The sequence below is a fragment of the Danaus plexippus genome, chromosome 19, assembly GCF_018135715.1.
Source record: "Danaus plexippus chromosome 19, MEX_DaPlex, whole genome shotgun sequence".
NCBI classification, from domain to species: domain Eukaryota; kingdom Metazoa; phylum Arthropoda; class Insecta; order Lepidoptera; family Nymphalidae; genus Danaus; species Danaus plexippus.
Window position 1 is genome coordinate 6,638,377 of NC_083549.1, and position 7,336 is coordinate 6,645,712.

Genomic DNA, 7,336 nt, shown 5'->3' on the forward strand with positions numbered 1-7,336 from the left:
TGTTTTCACTGGAATTATTATTCAATTATTTTATTTGCATTTGCATTTTATCTGCTACTGTTTGTTCATATCGAGTATTTTAAGCACACTCAATACAAATTGCACGACAAAATATGTATTATTAGAATATAAAATGCTTTCAAAAGCATTTTATGTTGAAATATAAAATGTTTTTGAAAGAATATACTAAGAATGTTGTGTAAAAACAACGTTTTCAAAAATAACTGCATATGCCACTTCCAATGCCTTTGTTAATCTTTGTATGTATAAAACAAATATATGTGAATGTCCTTAAACTAATCCTAAACCCCAGGACCAATTTGAAACAATTTTTGTATGCGTTTGGGTTGCGCCCCAGATGGTTCAGGGTTTTTAAAGGTTTAGATTATTTAAAATGGAATTACTGCAATGTTCACTATACATCAATGTACATATTCAGACTTTATACAGCTCGTCTGAACGCAACTCTGATGTACACGCGGACGGAGTCGCGGACAAAAACTACTATAGATATATTTTTCATTCCTCTTTACTTTACTGTAACCATTATTCAGGTAAAGCAAGAAAATCGTCGGCATTACAAAAAGTTTTAGGGTCACTTCACACTAAAGGATCTTTTTTAAAGCGGCGAGCCCGCAAACCAAAATTAAGTATTAGGGTAAAATTTTAATTTGTATTTCAGCTGATGTGAAAATATATGTGTAAATTAGTTTTTTAAATGTATATATTAATCATAACTGAGGGTTTTAAATATTTTATTAATGGTATTTAATGTAACAGCGATTGAATACTTGAGTGGATGTTTCTTATAGTAGATTTACACTCGCGTACGAGTCGCGAAACGAGGCACAAGCCGAAGCTCAGGGTGAGAGTGTAAATAGTCGCGCACAGCACGCCTCGTAGCGCTCGCGTCCGGAGGTGCGAGCGAGCGAGGTGCGAGCTGTGATACGAGACGAAGCACAAGACGAGGTACGAGGCGACAGTGTAAATGTAGTATTAATAGTAGCGGTAGGTCCTAACCCGAACGTGATATGCATTCTCCGATTTTGTACATTACAATTTAGGTGGACATTGTGAGAATAGTTCAAGCACTTCTTGAGAGAGTCATTATAACTTTAACACCTCCAATCCTCTTACAAAGTTGAATGTGCGTCTTAACCGTAGTTAAGTCGTTAGTCTGCTTTGAAAATATTGCGTGAAATCCTCTTATTATGTCGACACCACACAAACAGTGATAATATTATACAGTGATTTAAATCATAAATTATTCTTAGAATATGTGTGTGTCAGAAAATATTGTCATTGGTTGGGTAATGACGGTCCTTGAATGCCAATCATCATGTATGTGTATAAAGACTAATACTAAACTATATACTAAACTAAAACTAACTAATATGGTCATTATTTATTAAGTTTACAAAACAAAATAAAACAAGACATAAAGAAATTATAACTTCGTTTTAATATAGATACTAAACTTTGTGATTTTTTTTTAATAATTTTCTGTACATTTTATTATCACAACTAAATATTGAAAGTACATAATAGATACAGATCCGTTATACCGTGAAATTAAAAATCATTTTTACGACTACATTTGGTTGTTTAATTATAAACAAATATTATATAATTTCATAACTTTCCTCTTATTGTGAATAATGTAATGCAAAACTAATTTAAACAAAAAATTCTTTAGACGGAACTTGCAATGTAATTAATCTTAATTCGTTCTTTAAAGTTATGCGAAGCGAATATCTGCACAACACATGATTTTATAGTTAATTGATCACTCACGAACAACACATTCAAAATTCTCCACAACACGTCATATTCAAAACTAATTGGACACTAATGAGGATCATTGTAGTATTTTAAAAAACAACTTAAACTGAAGCCTAAATTGGCCACCTATTTTTAAACATATTCCCTGAATAACAGATACATATTATAGCAAATAAAGTTCCGATTCTCATAACGTATTCTATTCATTGTATAAAAACGTATATTACGTGAATATGTTATGCACTTAAGCTCAGTGATATTTAAATCAAAACAGACATTTACATTTTTGTACCACGTAAGATTAAATAAAAATATAAACAGATTTGAAACCTGGCATGTACCAATGTGATTTTTTCCGATTCATATGTACTTTCTAAGAGTATTTAGACACCACTGAGGGACGGTGAAGGAAAACATCATGAGGAAACCTGGTCTTATAATTTCAAATTATAAGATTCAAATCGCTAACCCGTGTTGAGCAGGCGTGGTGATTAATGCTCTAACCTTCTCATGTGATAAGAGGCCTTTGCTCAGCAGTGGGCTCCGATAGGCTGATGATGATGATGATGACGATAAACAGATTCACCACCATTAATTGGTTCTCAATTTGTAGTTAAAATCGATCTTCTTTTGTATCGCATTAACAAACAAAACATAAATATTAATTTCTGATATTTTATTTATACACATTCAAATTTAAAATTTTATATGTTTTTGTAACAAAGTGCTAATGGAGTATGAGGACAGAGGTTTTTTATTATTCCTTTTGTACAACTTCGCGTCAGGAATATATATTTTTATCATGACACTACATATTGTTTACAATGAGAACCCGCAGGGAATTCAATTAAATCTTTATCGATCTCGACTTTGGTTTGATCTGAATTTCACTAAACTATACATCATAAAATAAGCTATAGTTTTTGTACCGCAACACAATATATATGCGATTCGAAATCAAATATATATACAATTTTGCTTAACGAAAAGCCTCGTTTAAAACCATTTGTAACTTTAAACTAACCCAAAATTTATACCTTATAATGTAATACATACAATTTTTCTTCCTAGATTTTTTGAATTGTTCTAACATTTTTCCTACCTTTTTTATATATCAGAAAAACGTTTCCTAAAGCTTCATACATTTTATTAGAAATATATCTATTCAAACGACGCTGATTTAGAAATGTAGGGAGAGATTAATGAGAATAAAACTTCCCTATAACACAACTGTTCTTATAAATTCAAGTAAAGTCGGTATAAAATATATGTGTGTATATTTCGTTCATTTTCGAACAATTGTTCAGTGTACGAGTGATACAAACATTACGCAGTTCTCTGATTGGTATAAATAGCTACTTGATAAATGACATCGGGCGAACGGTATTTGAACACTATGTAAATCAAAATCAGAAACCCATCCAATATTAATGACTGGCTTTATGGTGTTTGTCGATCTATTTTCGTACGAAATTGTACGCATATCTGTACTACATTTAGCTTCGAGCCGTCACAGTCGTTTATAGACGAGAAATGTTCAGTTAAATCTAGGACAGTGATGACTGTATTTTTTTTTACCAAACCCTTGCGATATCTTTAATTATTCAATAGTTTCAAATTAAATACAATCATTATATAGTAAAAAGGGCTTAGTACCCCAGGGAAACCACATAAAAAAACTCGCTAAGTATACTTAAGGGGCTATTGAAACGTGGGTATATTGCGACGTCCACAATTCTCTTAACTTAATAGTTGCATCTCAAAAACTGTGGCTCTTGGGAAAAAATATAAGATTTATTTTATAGACCGGATCGATTATTTTGTTATGTGCTACATTGATGACAAAACTTACAATTTTGCCGAAAATTGCAAAAAACCTTTTACACATTTCATTTATAATAGAGTTTTGAATGTTTCGACTCATTTTCATCCTTGTGTGATTTGTTAAAGTTTTTGGTCTAATTTGAGGGGGCTATTAGGTCATTTTAAAACATACTTTTTACATTAGAGAAGTCTACTGATTGTAACAAATTATTTCGTATTAGTTTTAAGCATTTGACGGGCTGTAAACAATGTTTTTTTTTTTGTATTTTCTCTACTAATAATTTTAATTACGAAAAAGGAAGTCTCCCAGATGAGTGCGCAGACCTTTAGTGTCAGCACCGTTTGCCGTTAAATAGCTCTTTCTGCCTATTCATTACTCTGTAAAAGATAACGATTATAAGAGATTCAAGACAATATTATGAAAATTTAAGTAATCTCCTTAAAAAAAACACGATTTTTAATTGATTAAGTACAATTAAAAAAGAGAAAAACATTTTGAGAAATAAACGACGAAAAGTAAAGACGCGCTAGGTTTCATAACATGTTCTCCCTCTTGCGGTTTTTTATAGACGTTCAAATTAAGTACCCCATATTAAATTTTTATTTTAATTTATATGTTAGCCAAGCATTGCTTTAATTTTAAAAACAAAATTTCACATCTTCAATAAAGTTGGCACCATTAAAATATTTCTTCTATATTGCAAAATTAGAAGACATTAATGATGATTTTTGTGAGAAAAACTAAAAAATGACCTCGGGGGGAATCCCCCATAACTATTAAATTCACCTGCTAGAGTCAGGGCACGATAGTTTTATAAGTAAAGCAACCAAATCAGAGGTTCAGAGTAAAATTCTGCTCGTGTCTATGATTTTTTCAATCTGTATTTACTAATTTTAATTTAGTCAACCATTTTTTATATAAAGAAATATAAATTTCTGTTCGTCATTCTCCTTAATTTTTCGATTCATTTGTTTTGCTTTGAAGTAACAGAAAAATTAGACGTAATTGTTTTTAAATTATTACTTTTTTTTATTATTTTTAAAAAGTTAATATTGAAAAAGACACAGCTAAGATAATCAAGATATGTTACACATAATAAAGATTTAAACAAAGAAAAGAATTTAAGATTATTTTTTCGAGATTATTGTTAAAATACCGATTATTTATATTCTGTATAATCTTTAAAAAACATTCTGTAAGTTATTTTTAATAATTAGGGACAAAGAAACAATTTCTTCCCCGGACTGGCGCCTTGACTCAATTCATTATAAATGTACCTTTATGAATTAATAATTTTTTTTGAGTACTCACCCAATTACTTGGAAACAATTTACTTGGAGTATGAATATACTTACATAATACAATTTTAATTAAATATTATATATTTTTTCATTTTATTTTTTTACAAATAAATCTCTCATAGTCTGTTTAATCTCGTTGTTTGCTTCAACGACATTAAACATCGGTATGCACTCAAGCATTTACAATATTATATTCAAAATCGGTTGTTTGGTTTGGCTTGCTTATTTTATTTACGAACGAAGCCAGACGAAATAAAAAATAAAATATTTTCACAGACCACAAATAATCGCACATTGATGCATAAATATAAACACGTCAGCGGTTATGACTATAAGAATAAATGAATCAAAATAAATCTTTAATTAGTTAATCACTTTATCAGTAAGATTGTAAGTTTAATTCAAATAACTATTAAAGTTGAATAATAATTTTAGTTTTATTTATGAAAAATCAGCCTGAGTCATATAATTTTGTATAAAATTATAGTGGTATTTATTAAACGACGGTAATAAATCTATGTGTCATGTTTGTGTTTTACATAAATGGATAAAATTTTGAAATCATCAGAATTTATAACCACCTTCCTCGTAAAAACCGTGACGCCACATCCGCCCTAAATGTATACGCTACCTTTTTTTTTATGACGCAGGGAAACTCTTTCTACGAACCGTCTAACCGGCCTTGGTGGGGCCGGAGAGGATGTGTGAGACTCGGCCTGGAAATGTATACACTACCTACATTAAAGGTTAGTATGTAGTCATGAATGATTTATTCATTCGCCAAATAACTACAGTCTTCATTGTACTAATAATAGCATCAGTCAAAGATCAAGGGATGATAAAAATTAATATTACATTTTTAATGTGATCAGTGTTTATAATAGTAGAAGTGTAAAGTTGCGTAAGAATATGGTTTTATGTAAATATGTGCATATGAGAAACAGAACGATTATAACTTAATATTTAACTTTGGAGTGAAAATTTAATGGATTTTATTAAAACTACTAACCGGCACGTAAATTGGCAAGAGACGATAGATGCGTGGCATACTATTTTTAGATGTCGTAGCATGATACGGGACGGGAGTACACTGGCGAGCATTTAAATTGAATCCTTTGTCTTCATTACTGTAACCAGTTCTTGTTGTTGATAAGCTTCTAAAGTGATCAATTTGTTGCACACAGTGTACATGCAGAAACTTATCCCCACTACGCCAAAACCTTGCCCAGTTTACAAGTGCCTTGTTTACAAGTGCCTTGGCAACTAACTATATTTAGTAATGTTAAGTTCTAAACTACAGTATCAGTTACAAAGTGCACGCGTAGAGATACATACAAATATGTATTACTATACACGTACATACACAGTTTAAACTGGTCTATTAGATATGGTTTCAAGTAAATTGATCTTACATTATTCTATTCATTTGTTTATTCTATATAATATATAAACATGCAATAAAAAAAAAATGTTGAAATTTTTACTTTTGGATGGTATTAAACATTCAGTCGGTAAAATATCAACTGACATTTTTCGCAAATTACATCAAAACATTATTTATCCCAACTTAACCGAGGCTAGCTGAGAATTAATGGAACAGAAAACGTGTTTCAAATCTGTAAATCCAGATAAAAATTATAGCCCCAGCGATGTGTCTCTTCAAAGATCTAACTAGTACAACTTTATTATTGTTTCAGCTTTAAACTTCATACCTTTAATAATATACATCTCGTCTGCCCGTGATCACGGTTGCTGCAAAGTGACCGAAACGTCGGGAGTATGTAGTTTTATGAAAATAATAAAATAGGCGTAGTATAATCGGAAAAATTATTAGTTTTATGGGGTTTTCCAATAGGGACGCTTGAACTTTGACAGCTGATTGCGGCCATGTTGTTTGAGTGACAGCTGTCAAATGCAGTGTGTTATATTCATTCCGTCCTCCCAAACCACCATGGCAGGTTACAGTGTCGAGCAGCACGTGCAAATCATAAAATTGTTTTATGAAAATGGGTCTTCAGTTCGAGCAACGTTCCGCGCACTTCGCCCGTTTTACGGTCGCGATGATCGTCCTGCCGAGTCGACTATCCGTCGATTGGTGGACAAATTCGAGTCAACCGGGTCAGTTAACAATCAGCCGGTTCCCGTGCGTCAACGTAACGCGAGATCTGCCGAGAATATCGCCGCTGTGCGCGACAGTGTCCTCGAAAACCCGCGGCAGTCAATTCCGCGTCGCGCACAGGAACTCGGCCTTTCGCAGACGACAACTTGGCGAATTTTGCGTTGTGACTTGAGCCTGCACCCGTACAAGATCCAGCTGACCCAAGAGCTCAAGGTTAATGACCATAGACAGCGCCGTGTGTTCGCTGACTGGGCATTAGAGCAGTTGGAAGTTGACGCCGATTTTGGCAAAAAAATCATCTTCAGCGAC

The 7,336-nt window shown here is 32.3% G+C and overlaps 1 long non-coding RNA gene across 1 annotated transcript; it reads left to right on the forward strand.

Moving 5' to 3' along the window:
- Positions 1 to 833: 833 nt before the first annotated feature.
- On the forward strand, positions 834 to 6,735 carry LOC133319408 (uncharacterized). Its single transcript, XR_009753028.1, has 3 exons — positions 834 to 969; positions 5,559 to 5,654; positions 6,606 to 6,735. It is a non-coding gene; the product is annotated as an uncharacterized LOC133319408 (long non-coding RNA).
- The last annotated feature ends 601 nt before the right edge of the window (positions 6,736 to 7,336 follow it).